Source organism: Ornithodoros turicata, chromosome 1, assembly GCF_037126465.1.
Source record: "Ornithodoros turicata isolate Travis chromosome 1, ASM3712646v1, whole genome shotgun sequence".
NCBI classification, from domain to species: domain Eukaryota; kingdom Metazoa; phylum Arthropoda; class Arachnida; order Ixodida; family Argasidae; genus Ornithodoros; species Ornithodoros turicata.
Genome location: NC_088201.1, coordinates 53,136,593 through 53,153,344, shown reverse-complemented (window position 1 = coordinate 53,153,344; position 16,752 = coordinate 53,136,593). Strand labels below are relative to the sequence as shown.

At 44.8% G+C, this 16,752-nt stretch overlaps 1 protein-coding gene across 1 annotated transcript in view; it reads left to right on the top strand.

The window, feature by feature from the left end:
- Positions 1-10,666: 10,666 nt before the first annotated feature.
- Positions 10,667-16,752, top strand: part of LOC135378256 (synaptogenesis protein syg-2-like) — a 637,949-nt gene continuing 631,863 nt past the window's right edge. Inside the window, exon 1 of the mRNA XM_064611235.1 lies at positions 10,667-10,736. The gene's annotated coding sequence lies outside the window, so the exon portion shown is untranslated. The remainder of the gene's footprint in view (positions 10,737-16,752) is intronic.

Below are 16,752 nucleotides of genomic sequence, written 5' to 3'. Positions count from 1 at the left end.
AGCACCGCTGTCGTTCACTAAAAGACTCTTGCTGCGGCGATGCTTCATATAAATCATACTAAACGCGTACACTGCTAAAACAACGGCTGTGATTCTACAGAACGATCTCTTTCTGCATTGCGAGTATATCTTCCCGAACCGTTTCTTTATGGAACAATTTTTGTCCGGAACGCAGCACGGGATATTATATACATGGTTGTTGTTAACCTCACATCGTTTCTTATTGAAATATTGGCTGGGAAACGTGCTGTAGTACAATCCCCAGCGCTGCACTGCAGTGACGGTCTAGTTTCGGAATGCAAAACATAACGTAATTAAGAATCGAACGGCAAGACACCTGTGAAACACTGTTAGGACACATCAGTATACTGGCACCTTACAAAATTGTGTGATGACAAACAACGATCAACGCCTGCAGCGCAATAAATACTCACAATCTCCGCTGCCTCCCATTGTTTTCTATGGGCACACACTGCGCTTTAAGGCCTCCCAACATGGCGGCCCGAATGCATGCCTCTCCCGTACGAGCCCCTCTCCCATGCGCGATTCAGCCTTTATACATAGAAATCAGTGAGTAAAACGCATAGGTGAAAAATTTGCTCTGCTAATGTGCCATGTACAAACAATGATTGTGCACCGCTTAGGCAACTAAAAAGTAAAACGAAGAAGTGAAAACATGTACATACACGCATAATGCGCCTCCCAACTCATATTTGAGGCTCCGGGATTTGCCGCTCCATATTTTGGATCCCGTCAACGGATTTGAAACATGCAGAAACGCGGCGAGGGTGTTTGCAGATGGTCTTTCTAGTTTTGTAACCGTTCGTTCATCATTTTCGCGGGACGTTTGCGTGAGGATAGCACGAGTGTCACTCGGTTTGTGAAATACAAGTCGTCGACGAAGCAAAATCTCAGTGGGAGGCGATCACCGTGCAGATGACATGAAGTAAGCATTCCGGGGCTCAAAGTTTCGATACCGTAACGGACAAACTGCTGATACAGGTAAATGGATCTCTGATTTCGTTGTATTGCATGCGTTTTCTGCGCTTCTTTGCACAATGAATACAGGGACAGTTGAGCTGTGTGAGGAAGAGTGTGTGTCTAAGGGTACACGCAAAAGTCGATCGTACAAACGCACATGCTTAGAAGATCTTGAAACAGTGTCGCGTCTGCCTGCATGTTGCTGTGTAATTGAGCATACAAATCAGTTGTTTTTTTCTCCCCCCGTTTCTTGAATGTGCTTTTCTGCCCGTGGTCTGCCTTTCTATTATTCAGGTGAAAGGCAGACTGGTTGGGGAATTTGCGCAGTTCAACGCAGGACGGAATTTTCACATGATGTCTGATTTTTATATAATGCAGTTGCTAGATATGTTATGATTTTGTGGACGTTTTGTTCTTATGGCACGCATTTCTTGTGTGTGTGTGTGTGAAGCATGCATGTCTGCGCAGTATACAACTTCATCTGAGCTGTACTTAATAACACCGCATCAGCTGAGATTGCGTTTTATATCTTCATGCATTATGCATCTGTCTTTTTCCAGCTCCTTGCCTTTGAAACGGAAGCATAGTAAGCGTGTGCCAGCACCCATACATGGAAGGAGAGAGCTGGGGCCATGGTTTTGTTGCTGTTGACCTTGGCACCTGCTTTGCAGAACTTAGATGCATATGTAATCCACACTTCATCACCTTTCTATTCTAGCAGTTCAGATAATTCTTCGGTACACCAGAACCATGCGAATACCTGCTTCTCCCCAGTGGTACACCTGCTGCTGTGGTTATTTATGAAGGTGTCTGCTGGTCAGAAAGCAGTGGCTCTGTGTTGAAGGTATGACACTGCACAATCTCAATTTATTGAATAATACAGGTGTGTCACATATTTAGACGCCATTGTAATTTGCCCATCGCATTAGGTGCCCTGGTCAGTGCTATGTTCTGCTTCCTGCCACCATTGCTAAGAGAGAAGACAGATGGAGTCATGAAGAAGTTGGTAATCAGTTCTTTGTGCTGTAGGTCTATTTTGCTGAGAAGGGGTGGGTGGGTCTCCAAGATATGTGGAATATTTATACACTTATCTGAGCCATCGTGCAACCTCTGTCATAATGAACATAAAGGCGCATACAAAGATTATGCGCAAACATGCATACATTAGGTTAAATAGAGGGTTTTTACTGAATACAGATATTTATTTGCAGATAAAGATCAAGATAAAATTATTTATTTTAGGTAGATTTTATCACTGTCCCTAGATTACGGGCATTGGACCCTACAACTGGAGCTGTACGATATCGGAGTTAGTCAGTTAGCTAAATGTTTGAATTATTCATTTTAGGGGTAGGTAAAGTTTGGCTAGTGTTGGAGCACCCAATTAGGCTCACTGCAGTTAATATGCACTTTCGGAGGTCAGGCTAGCAGTTTGTTTGTGCTACAGTGCACATTTATGTTTTAATATCTAGTGCGTATACAGGGTGTTTCATGTAAAGTGATAAAAAAATTGGAACTGGCGATGTAGGCGCTGGAGCATTGTGGGACTTTCGGTAATTACCAGTTCTGGAAACATTTGCCACCATCGAGGGAGGCTTTGGACAATTTTTAATTGCAGGAAATTTATTTTTAGTCAATTGAACTTCGAAAATTGCCACGCGAACCTCACTTTCTTTTTACAGCAATACGAAGTCCTACACAGATAGCGCACAAGAGGCCCAACGAAAACTATGCGAAAATAACTAAAGAAGATGGCGTGGTGTGTAGAGCACACAAGTACTTTTTCAACAGTAAGTCAGCTTTGGCATTTTCTTTTACTATTTCGTTTATATTTGGTATTGTGGCTGCAACATACGGCAGAAAATAACTAATGGGAAATTATTGGCAGTTATCTATATTCCATTTTGTGTACTGTACTTCACCTGGAATTTTCGAATTTTGACACCGCTATGGTCGAACACTGGTCTAATTCTTGTCATTACAGGTAACCTACTTCAACCGATTCCAGTACATGACAATCGCTACAAGGAAATGGCCTGCCCGTTCGATGACCACAGGTACGTCCCTCTTTTTGAAAGTATGTTAAAAATAAAGTACATAGTGTGTACTTGATGATGTAACGTATCTGCTCAAAAGCACCATTTGTTTGCTTGAAAAGTTTTTTTTTTTTTTTTTCCTGCAGTAGGTTCTCAAAAATGGCTTGGGTCAATCACATCACTACAGTGCTGATGAGAAACATCATCCTTTTACCTTGTTTCATTCAAATACCAAAAGCACATACCAACTCAATTTTAACGCCTGAATTATCATATGGACTTTTTGTGGAAGAGAGAAAACTGTGTGGCACTGTTTTCCTGGCACTATTCATAATTTCAATCTTAAAATACTTTAATTGCAGAAGCCGGGAGAGGCCCATGTGTATCCTACAATCGTCCATCACACAACAGATGACCTGCAAGCTTCTGCATCATTCTTTGATTTGACCGAAGGGTTCATGGTCGGACATCCAGCATGCTACCTGTTACGTTAACGTGGAATCACCGTTTGGAGCATATACAGATTGACGCCGTGCACAAATTTCATAATGTACATCGATTAAGTACTACTAGTTGTCATAACTAGTTGCTGTGCTTCATTGATTTCCATGTAACCCTCCATTGTAGAGGGGGTTGCCTTGGAAAGCCCACCCTTATTCAGTTTTTGCGTGCTACAGCTGAGTGACAAACGCCTGTGAGACTGCAAGGACACAGCACATGTTCTTGTTATCAGGGGGCAAACTGGGATTTAATCTGGAATAGCAGTAAAATGTTACTCGAATGTATGAAACAGGATACGAAAATATTTTGAAGACAGCGCGTAAGTGTTACTAGCAGACTTCTTATACAGTAACAATGGCAGCATCAACGGAAAGTATGCAAGTGTTGCTTGAATTCTGGTGGCAGCATCACCAGCCTGCACATCAGTAAGATGTTCGTGCTGTTGAAAGAAACCTTTTTGCATTCTATTTTGCGCATTTTTTAGGCAGCTTTTCATATCGAATCACATCCGAATTGTTCTCTCAGGAAATGAGAACTCGTTCTCTCTCAGTTCGGAAATCCATAGGTACCATCTCCGTATCTGCAGTACAGGAAATATCAGGCTGGTGGGTTTTTGAAGGCACCACCGTGTAGATGACATTTGGTCTCACCGCAAATGAAAAAAGAACAAGAACAAAAACATTCATCCTGGTCAAAAATTAAATAATTCAGCTCTTCACTCTAACTGGATGAAACTGGTTTCAAGAAGTATAGGACAGTCAATAGCCACTATGCTCAGCAAGTGCTAGTTCTTAATCGATGTGGATCATCAGATTTGTGCAGGGCTGTGAACAACGTCAAAGTTGAGCAGGTGGTTCGGGTGTTTCAATTTAAAGAGCAAAACATGTGTAACTTCGTCACTTAGCCTGTTGCTGTTATCTTGTCTCAAAAAAGTGCTAATTGTCAAAGCAATAAAAATCTCTTATGTTAAGCCTATAGTCTGGAACCATTCAGTAGCTTGTTAAAAATGTAGAATACCATTTGCAACAAATTATGTATTTCTGCTGTATGTTCGAACTGCCATACACCTTGGTGTAAGTAACCAAACTAAATTTATATTTGTACGTTCTGGCCAGGAACTGGTGCAGTTAGCGAGGACTGCAGGGAAACAGAATTTATTGCAACGGTGCTTGGTTTTGGCGCATTTTTTGTGGGGGGTGGAAGGTCCCCCCCACTCCCGGGGGCATCTAGTGACTCCCCCTATGGGGTCACTTGATGCCGGTAGGAGTCAAAACAGATCTATGGAAGTTGGAGTCAAATGACCCCCCTGCCTTGATGGAGTCATAGTGACTCCAGGAGGCGGGGGGGGGGGGTAGATATGTGGCAGGGTTTGACTCCCCCAAAGGGAGTCACCCTGACTCCCTTATTTTTTAGAGTGCAGTGTCAACGTTATGCAGTAAGAACTTGCACGTTCAAAGGGCGACAATCTTTCGCGTACGGCAGTTTTTGCTGCTGACGAATAAAATACGAAATAACAGCGACCAACATATTACTACATGGAATATAACTGATGCAGGTGGAACTTTTCCTTTCTTTCTTCCTATTTTTGAAAAAGATGCTTTAAAAATACTTCTTAAAAAGCTTTTAAAAAGTCTTTTAGAAAGAAAAAGTGTTCTTTCTTCCGGGTGACTTTTACAGACTCTCTGAAATATTCTGCAATGTGTGATGCGAAGCGAGCTGGGACGCTGTCTCGGGCTTTTCGCCGGTTGTTCTGAAGCAGTTGTGCAGCCCCAGGCGGGGGTTTAGGTTGCGGGGGTTCAAGCCCCTCAAGATCGTACCTTTTGTAGTAGATTTGGGGAAGGGAAAACGGGGTGAAATCCTCTCCCACCCACGCAAACAAAAAAACAGACCCCCTCCCGAAATGTCTTTCTGGCTACGCTCCTGGTGCAAAGTACTATAACGTTTATCTCGCCGCCCTTACGCCGCTAACACTGATCCGAACGTACGCCTCTGGGAATTATGGCGCAGGTAAATATTCTGCGTCCGCTCTCCGCTAGTGACGCTAAGCCCAGACGTTGAGCGCACCACGTGATTGTTCCCATGCGTCCTATGAGGAACGACAAGCGCATGTAATATCACTGGCCGCTAAATCCTCGGCTGCCATGACCAGGCAGGCAGGAGCCAGCTGTACATATCCCGTTTTGGTTGAGATTTCATTTCCGCTCTGCCCCTATACATAGCTTGCAATCGTCGTCGGAATCTAATTTTCGTCATGTCTCGCAACTAGCGGCGTTGGAAAGATGATGCCGGAACCTGAACCCGCGTTGATTCGATGTTATTACTTTATTTTCGTCGGCAATTGCGCTGCGAAAGGCGAGATACTTGCCGTTGTCCTGAGAGGTTTCGGGACATTTAGTCGAATGTTGTTCGATCGAACGCTGTTTCATCGTGTCGGTGACGGCCGATTCATCCAATTCTTCGTTCGAAAAATTCACATTGGGAATTTCCCTATTTCCCCCGGAGCAATTAATTCTTCATTAAAACTTTAGCCAAACGGTTATTGATTAGATTAGACATATGAAAGAAAAATATGGGAGGACAAATTAAAGTAGTTATGTTTCCTGATAAATGATATTATTCGCCGTCATCCGTGTGGAACAGATTAGTCCGTCCGTGCATCTCGGGTCTGCATCTTTGGTGAGATTATAGCCACTAATATTAACAACAACAACAATTAAATTATGAATGATGATGTCTTGGTGTGTCAACACTACGAACTCGACAGGTGGAGAGGTTTTCTTTGAGTGGTTAGAGAACAGAAATTGCTGTTCTGAAGTTTATGTTAAGCTTATCGCGTTATCCCAATATCATCATTATCAATGCTCTACGAAAAAAGAACAGACAACAACAGCTACTTTATTCCAAGATGATGTATTGGGAGAATGGGATAAATGGGAATAATGGAGAATGGGAAGTTGGAGATGAACTTACGGGCATCCATTATATATTTGTACAATATTAAGGTTTTCGAAATTTCGCTACAGCAATTGCACTCCCATTTGGATTCCGAAATAAACGTATATCCCCCCTCCCCCGCTCCGAGCCCTTACAGCACGTCACATGTTTAAGCTGTGTAATAACACGTGACATGCAGCTGTTATCAAGTGGCACAACCAGCCCTTCTGTTTCTGTGCGGCAGCTCTTTGCTGAGAATAAGGTAGGCTATACCTTCCAAATGGGCAACTAGCGCGTTGGTAGCGATTCACAGACTCCTTGTGAGTTTTGTTGCGTTATTATCTTTGCATTGAATGCTTCTACTTTTGCTGTTCTTCAACACTTCCGTGGCAAGCTCAAAAGCCAAAGTACTAGTTTAGAAAGTCCAAGCCCATAAATGCCGTTTACTATATATCTGGCTTCACACACAAGCTTGTGCCCATCGGTTACCTTTATCACGGACCAGTAACGCCATCACACGTCGAGACGATGCAGAATTAATGCAAAGGGTCTTCAGTTACTATTAGATAACACATTGAAGGCAATTGATGTCTCAAGCAAAGCGTGACGGCACGCAAGAAGTATTGCCGAAGTCCATTGCACGCTCACTGCGGCGTGGGCCTCGAATGCTCTAGAGCTGATGGTTGCACCGGAGCGGACAGCGTCTTCAGTTTCTTTTTTCTCTCGCTCTCTCAACCCCTCTCTCTCTCTCTTTCTCGTTTGTAACAGTTCCGGGACTCCTTTCGCCCTTCAAAGCGGCAACGCTTCCGGTTTTTCTTTTCCTTTTTTTCATGAGGTATATTTCACTTTCTGCAGCTATGTCTAGCTCATTGTGCTTGTTTGAAAAAAAATAATCTGCGTACTCGTGCTGATTACGTAAAGTATACTGCACACTTCATGCAACTAGCACAAATACGCGAATTAGTTCTTATTACAGTTAGTATTACGCGGTGTATATTTTGTACACCGCAGATCTCGAAGGGTGACGCGGTGTAATGCCGATCGATGAAATGGCGTTCGATGAACGACGTAGGATAAAACGTTCTGAGAAGCTTTTTCTGCCCCGTCGTCGACGCTTTCCATTCTCTGTGTTTCAATATCAGTTTCCGAGCATGCCTAGCATGTGATAGGTGGGTTACCCTAGCAACGCTTATTTCACCATGCTTGTTTGTATATGCGATATGTAGTGCTGAAAAATGTTGCACTAGATTGCATTCCAACGCGGTTACAATCCTCCACGTTTTTTTCTTTTTTGCATGATTCCCTTTTTACTCAAGATGTGACGAACAGGTCTTGCCAGACTCGTCTGACAGGTCTTGATAACTCGTTGATTCCCGGCTCGCGCAAAGCTCTCCGCTTTTCTGCGGGGGCCACATGACAAGCCAAAAGAGAACGCGCGTCACGATGTGACGAAGCACCTGCAGCCGATCAGAGGAAGGATCGCGAAATGACGTCAACCGGGATCGGTCATCGACACGGCGGAGTTCTCTGCTGTGTACGTTTGTTACAGTTTCTTCTGACAGACACTTCTCCCGATAAGCTCACACAGAGTCTGAAACGGTCGATCTGCCTGGTGTCTGTGATCGGTGGTCATTCATAATCAGTCTCATTGAAACGGAGACTGCACATTTGGAGTTCAGTGCCAGGTTGAACATCCTCACGCTGAATCAAGGCAAGCCACCTACTTCTTGCTGGCTCATTTTGCAGAACCTGGTGCATGCGAAAGCCGCGCGTCCTCTTGGTTTTGTCATTTGCGCAGCCTCGAACTCCACACGGCATCACTGCAGGCCTCCGCAATGAAAGACACACTAGTGCAACACAGTGTGCACGGGCAATTAAACAGGCTGTATCTCGATTAAATGGAACGAAAGCAACCAGAGACGCATCAAACTGCAAAGAGCCACATTGAACACCGCCACATGTGAGACGCTGATGGCGACTACATATACTCTCTACTCGTAGACACAAGCAAAGATGATAAAAGAACCACGACAGAACCACCGTAACGCGCCATTGGTAAACAGATACGCGCCATTGGTAAACGTTTTCGAAACGTTTATTTTCCTGTTTGACATCCTAGAATGAATAGCAGTGAACAATTAGCATTTCAAAAAACAACAACAACAACTTTATTAGGATATGATGAATGGGGAGTTTCATCGCCAGGGGCGATACTCTACCCCATTGCTGGTGGTGATGCGGGGAATGAAATAATGGGTCCCTTCACAATAAGGATCGAAGTCCTATGCTATCCAGAAAGGTGAAGAGAGCTTTGAGGGCAGAACGTTGGTGGGCTGGATGTGGCCAGGGACCAAGCAATTTCACTCTGTCGAGAGCGGACGAATTTTTCGCAGCGAATTAGGCGCATTGCTGGTGCGACGTCACAGGACTGAAGGAGTGGCCCGGAGATGGAGTCCGGAAACCTTCCGCCGCGGCAGCGTTTTTTACAAATAAATTGCGCTGTAGTGGGACCTTTTTGAGCCGAAACATTTTTCGTGTATGCTTTTCATGGGCCATTGCACGAAATACTGGCGGTTTTTGCACAGCTAGCATACGCTTTCCAAGATCCTTTAACGTGCACTGAAGTCTGTTGCTAAACATTTGTGGGGTGAAAGTATTATGATATAATATAATATGGACATCGTAATATTATCTTAGATGTATTTTTGGTGATATTATGGTGATATTACGGTGATATCATGGTGACGGTGATTGGTGGTGATTATGACATATAGTATTACGATGGTGATGCGATAATTTGCTGTTTTGCGTTTCTCTTCCTATTACCTTCTGGACTACGGTTCTTCATTTTCCGTCAAGGCAGCGAGAGGAGGGGGGGATATGTTTAATTGTTAGGTAAAAAAAGGGAAAGGTTAGCCATACAAGAGGCTTTCTATTGCCTAAAAGAAGGAAGACTGGAAGGCGGCGAGGGTCACATTGGTAATGCCCTTGTTGTCCATGTTAATGTCCGGTAGAATGAATATTTTACGATAGTTGTGTTAACTTTAGTTGCCATGGTTCAGCTAGAGACATCCTGGTTCACCCACCGCTGTAATCGGTTGCGCAAGATCAGGCGACCTCAGTTGGGATTAGTGTGGAGAATCGCGGGTCGTTTTCTTTTTTTTCAATCCCCATATTTCGAGATTGCTCCGGACGAATCCCCCAGGGACGGGATTTCGGAATTGAGATCAAGCCGAGACACCACGCATGCACAAAATTTGTGCAGTCACTCTGACGTTCTTTGTGTGTTTTCTTTCTTGTTTTCTCTGTATGTGTGCCTCCTCAGTTGTCTCTACATGTCAATGAAAACATTCATCATAAGTTAATGATTTCATTTGTGTTTTGATATGCGGTGCCTTTTATAGAAAAAGAAAAGGAAAGAACAACACACGAAGCCTTTCTACGTTCTTCTAGGCTCAGTAGTTTCATGCGCAGTAATCGCATGTAGCGCCACTCGATTTACTTAATACTGGACGAAACCAATCTTTGACTTCCAAAACTGAATCATCAAAGCGTCAGAACCTGACAAGCAACAGCAAATGAATACTCCCGGCTACTTGATGTTGAGGAAAACGCCGGCTGTCGAAACTCCAGATTGTATATTTGCCAAGTGAGCGATTCATGTTCCGTTGAAGGAGACGTGTATGCAGTAGTAATTTGCTGCGTCTCCTGCACTTTGCGGCTGCTCCATCTTCGACGCGCAATAAGTACGAGTAAAACCACACGTTGGTTGAATTGCGTGACTTCTGCGGGAAGTCGCTATTCTACGATAGCGTGCTCATCTTTTTTTAAATTTTTTGTTAGCGCCGCGCAGCAACTGTGGCTATGAGCGGCGTACAAATGTGCACCGACTGATGGAGAGAAGGGCGTTAGTATGCGTCCTGGGCCGACATCAGGGGGAACTGTTCCGACATTAGACTGGAAAGTCTGCTGGGATACTCAGGGAAAACCTCAGACAGCACAGCCGGGATTCGAGCCCGCGTCACTTCCAGTCCCGGCGTGGATAGCAATCATCCTAACCACTACGCCACGCGAGCTGGTGTGTGCTCATCGTAGAAGTTAAACACACTCTGTGGTCACCACCCTTTCTTTCTTTCTTTTTTGTTTTTTTTTTCGTTTTTCTGTTGTTTATGAGCGCAGCGCCACGCACGCCGTTCGACGCCGACACCGCAAAGCAATGCACTGAACTCCGGCGTGTGTGCCACAGGCGTGAACAATCGAAGCCCCGGCACCGCACCGTGCAAGGTAGGAAACATGTGTACGCTATAAGGGTGCTCTGGAGGCAGCTAAGAACAAAGAACTGTAGATCATTCAAACCTGTGCCAGAAGTCAAACAACTCGTAATTATTCCACAGTTCTATGTCGCTACCGCGCCACAATAACTTTGCTGTGTTCCACTGGAGCCCTGAACTATCGGATCTTTTCAGAGAAAAATTCCGGAATTGAAATACTGCAAATGCCGAATGCAGCAACAACAACAATAAAAAAGGAATCTTGAACTCGTGGGATTTGTTTTACGAAAAATCGAAATTTCGGGAAGTGTAGTTAGACGCAGCGGAATCGAATGAAGATCCTGTACCAATCGCACGAATGGCAAACAAACTGCGAAACGTATGAGTCACTTCTTATCAACTTTTCAGCCGTCAATTTTTATCATGGGTCTGTACCCAAGCAGAAGAACATACTGTAAGTACGAGTGCATGGGGGTGGACGGCTAGATCAAGGTTACTGTCCTCGTGGGCAACTCCGCGAAATGAAGCAAACGCATCCCAGCTAGCCCTCATGTAAGTATTTGAACTTTCAGTACATTGTGATCTTGGTGTAGGTTCGAGCATTCACATCAGTGCGAAGCTCCCCTTTTCCCAGCTCAGTTTCAACTCGTTAAACAAATACATTCCGAGCACTTTCACACATAATTTGTTCCCATAACTCTTACGGATTGTGTACGGTTCCCATCACGTTACCACCGCGTCGACTTTACGTACTACATGGTCTGAACTCTCATTGCCGGTACATCACGCTGGGCAAGCTGTGTATAGTGCTGGAAAGCTGAACCCTTCGGAAAGCAGCGAAGTACCTAGTTTTGCTCTGTTTGACTAAATTTCAACGTCACTTGATAAGGAGGCCAATGCAAACTTGAAGCTGTCTTCGCGGAACGAATGTCAGCGTTGAAAGAGGTGAGATCAGTGACGTTTATGTATTCTCGCTACTACTACTACTGCTGCTGCTGCTGCTGCTTTAACATTCCCCTCTGGGGAACGGCAGCGCAGGAACTACTGCAATGCGGTTGGAGAAAACGCTACTTGTACTTCTCGGAGGTTTTGGTATGACAGCCACTATATCCGACCGTCTCGCTGGGGTGTGACAGAGCATGTCGAAAAGTGAAATGCATTTCAGAAAGATCATAGGACTGAGAAAGTATGTTGCATATATCAAACAGGGATGAGTTTCGCGGGGCACAGCGTGGGTCAGAGCCCGCTATTCGATGTTGTTGGTATCTAAATCGCATCTAAAGGCAGCATTAATTGCGTTGTCGACGGCTTCGCCGCTGACGGCGCATGTTTGACTCAAGAAGGCAGAAGACACCCTGCAAATTTGCTGGTGACTGAGAAAGACCAACTAGATAATGATGTTTACAAGGACTGAGACGGAAGAAAGACCAGGATATAACTAGGGTGCGACTTTTTTCGGGTAAATGCCATTACAGGATTCGGGAGGTAAAATCGGGTGCTATTTTTAAATGTGTAATTCGGGGTGAAAACGGGTGCTGCTGCTGATACATTTGGGTGCTACGTGGTTATTATTTTATGCTTTCTGTCCAGCAAGCTGCCCGCGGTTAAAGTGCCTATATTGGTCAAAGGTACCATACCTCACGATTTATAGGGAGCAGCACAACATGTTGTAACACAAAATGTGCTTCGGACGCTTGTTGTTGCGCTCGAATATTATCTACATCACACTATCGTATAAATCGCTAGTAAATAGTGCGCCTGACACGCGGTAGAGCCCAATACGTGATAGGAATTCGGGGAGAAATCGGCTTTAACCCAAATTGGTCCTGTACTGATTCCGGAGAGAATAATTGGGGGCAATCGGGTGTAACCGTTTCAGCCATCTTCACGCACGCCGAAGAACCGACAAAGTTGAAATAGCTGCATACTACAAATATCTCCCACGCGCTCAAACAAAACCACCCATTTCACCAACGCAGTTAATCGTGCCACGTGCCCCATAGTTGTCTCGATTTTTCGTTGATGCTGGCAACTGGCACGATCGGCCGGTAACAATTTTATTTTTTTTAGTTTCAACAACATGTGTGATATGAATACCTTTGCGCGTCAGAAGCGTTTCTCTGACCTTAAGTAAAGGTTGGCAACTGCGAAAACTATAGTTGACTAGAATGACTGGTGTGCTGAGCGGAGGCTGCCGGGAGTACCCGCCGATGTTCCTGCCAATAGATGGTGCCACTCGCGTTTCGACAGCACGAATCATTCAGCCGACAATTCAGCCTCTCACGGATATCAGCCGAACTACTGGTCACGTGATTGCTCCAGTGTCGATAGCCCAAGAGCATGCATTTCTTCATTCTTGCATGCGCCGCGTTGCACCTTGGGCAGGGACAGAGCCAGGCGAATGTCACATGTGGATCCCGTTTCTGAAATCTGTTATCTTTGCGTTATCAGTGTGTTGCCTCAGCCAGCACGTTGGTGTGGGTACGCGCGCGCTTCAATAAGAATTATCAGGTTTACCAAGCCAATTTAGATTTTTGGCAGTCTACGTGCGGAAGCCGCGCAGTCCATCACCTTTAGCTGACATATTAAAGAGAGATGCATTGTCTAAATGTGGTCTCCACATATGTTTTAACATAAGGATGATAACATTTCATGTTACACATAATGGAACACAATTTAGCACATTCTTTAACAAAGTTTGCTTAACACCACATACCTTCGTTCAATCATCATATTTACAGCAGAGACAATTTATGCAACTGATGCATGTCCCAGCCATAACCCATATTACCCTATCCTAGCGCTTAAACAAGCGCTTAACCGGCAACAACCTATGTCTATGAAGTTTGAGCACGTAAAATTTGTTGCAAGTTGCCAGAAATAGTTCATAGCGATGAACCACACCGACTCTTTTCGTAAAGAAACATAAACATAGTTACCAGATAGCAGTGTCGTAGCCATGCCCCTACTTGCCACGCCGACACACGCAAAGCGTGCAAATCCGAGGTGAGAAAAAATAATACATTTATACAATGGGTGAGGGGCGGGAGGAAGGTCCGATGCGACGATCAGGGAAGATCTTGTAGCTCCTGACGTCTACGTTAGCAGCATTCCGGTATAGTTTTGAAGTCATTAGCTTTACATACTACTTCCAATGCGGCGTCACCGGTCTTGACAGCCAATATGCAATCGCATTTCATTTGTAACTTCAAATATTCTAAATTTTCATTTGTCTTATTCCGCGAATTTTTAATAATATCTGCTACGAAGCTAGTTTCCGTCATATAATCACTTGCAAAACTGTGTGAGTGTGTTGATAGCACATTTCAAACTATATTTTTCAACTTCGGAGCAGATAAACAAAGCGTCGTGTCTTTTGGAACAGGAATACGAAAATCTATTGGGAACTCAACGAAATATCGCCATAGTCATTGCACTCCAAACGTACCGTCAACTTTGCTTTGAGGTTTCTATGTCTGTTTCTAAGAAAAAAGAGGAGATATTCAAGATTACCATACCTTACCATACCTTACCATACCTTACCATATCTTACCATATCTTACCATATCTTACCATACCTTACCATACCATACCATACCATACCATACCATACCATACCATACCATACCATACCATACCATACCATACCATACCAAGACAGAATTACCTTAGCTTACACACGAAGGGAAGTGCCTCGATACGAGAGCCATCGATATTTCGAACAGAGACACTCTGTTCGAAATATCGGCGGCTCTCGTATTGAAGCACTTCCCTTCATATTTCCTCACCGGTTCGGTGGATTTTCTACCCTTCTACGTTAGCTTGCACAGGTGACCGAAGGCGATCTAGTTATTTTGATTGTACACGTTACACTACAGTACATGAGCCACACAAAATGAAGAAATGAAATGGCGAAAGCATGAGCTAACATTATGCTGTAGTGGACGATGGTATTCCCCTACATGAGTCCTGACCGGCGATGATGGAATGTCCTAGCGGGCAGATGGACGTGGCCTCACGCTAGGACGGTGCCGGTAGAACTCATGTAGGGGAATACCATCGTCCTCTACATTTGGTGACCCGAGCAACGAACACCATGTTCGGCGTAATTCGGCCATGCACCATCCTAAATTTTTCGGCAAACCAGCAGCGAACCAACCTCTAGCAGGCAAGGCGCACCGGGACCACTGTTCCACCGGGGACCCGCAGGGAGAGCACAGTAAGCTGACTTTCCGGCCTCCACCTGCTTCATGATGACCCTCCCCGTCACTTCTCTGGCGGCAACCGGCATTTACGCTGTTGTACCGGTCGCGGTACTGTCGCCAATTCATCAACGTACTCACCCAGCAACAATCAGCACTCAACAACCCAATCTCTCAGCAACAATCAACGGTCGGCAGCAATGTCTCAGCAAGCACTCAGCGCAGTCAACAAGGGCTCAACGCACTCAGCAGACAATCAGCAACCACTCAAGCACCCAACCACTCAACCAATCGGCATTCACATCTCATCACTGTAACCCGCCCGGATCGCAGCACTCTTGTCCCCGCCATCCCGCTGCTGCTGCATCAACAGCCACAAGCATAAGCCGTATGCCCAGCCGTCCACCGTCATTCATTCTCCTCTTCGTGGTATCGACGCGAACCTCAACCGCATGCACCGCTCCGCGTCTGAGGGGGGGAGTGATGTGGCGGCCCAGTGACGACGATGACGACATGCCTCTGCTGCCACGCGCTACAGCGCTGGCACAGCAGTTCTAGCGGCACCATCCTAGCGTGAGGCCACGAACATCTGCACGCCGGACATTCCATCATTGCCGATCAGGACTCATGTAGAGGAACTCCACCTCCTCTACAATGCTATTCGCTTGATCGTTTTAAGATTACCCTGGTAGCTATACTTATTGATGGCTCGATGAGTGGTCGCTTATGATTGGTTTCGCCACTTGACAGCAGGGAAAAACTGATCAAACCGTCAACAGTAAGCAAACAGAAAAGTTTGAGGTTGTAATTGGTGGATATCTCGAACGAAATGCTGTTATTGCTGGGAAAACAGTCTTGTGTTCGAAACATTCTGACGCGAAAATTATGAAGTACAGATATGCGCTATGTGCATTAAATTATGTCGAAAATATATACGCATCATCTCAAGGTCAAATAATATGCCTTGGCTGTAAGTAGTGGTATACCTTGTGCTGCATGCTGGCATTGGGAGGGAACATATATCTTGCACCGTCTTTAGACAGATTCGGCAACGAGATGCCCACGGTTAGGTGTTGCCTAGAGAAGGGTACGGTTACGTTACTTTTTGGTACTTTGAAAACTTCGTAGTGACGCTGACATTGCGCTAATTTTTTTGCGGAGTAGAAGGTACCGATGTTCCTTTACTTCGTTTTGGTAGCGCTGCCCGTTAGCTCTCTTGTTTCCGTTTCCGATACTGTTACCAGGAGCAATTTCAGTGATATACCGCTTTTGGTTCCGGTACTATTACCGTTCCCTACCGCTTGCCACTTCTTCTCTCCTCGTTGTAAATAATTCATTTATCTAATTGTTGGTACCCTGCAGTGCATACACGTGTGGAATTTGCGTTTTGTTTTGCAATAAACCTATATCCCCCCCCCCCCCCGTGTGGAATTACGCGTGAAACAGTGTTGCATGCTTTACAGTGACTGAGTCGAAAATGTAGCCTTTCTTTTCTTTTTTTATCACGATAAAGACTGTCCCCGTGATGAAATTGGTATGTTTGTGTGCCACGCTGCTAACGCACAAAATATGTTCACATACGTTGCATAGTACACTTGGCAGTGTACACTGAACTCAACCCTAACATTAAAAAGTACATGAATAGCAACAGTGTTTGTTAGTGAGGTGCGTTACAAGTATTCTTGCATGCAGTATAGTTACATTAGGTACATTGTATGATTTCCCTGCCATGCAATGTAAACACAAACAAGAAGAAGCACTCGCCGCTGCAATTTGTCGCGAACCATGCACGGCTCACATAGTTGCGTCCATTAAATTTCGCGTAAC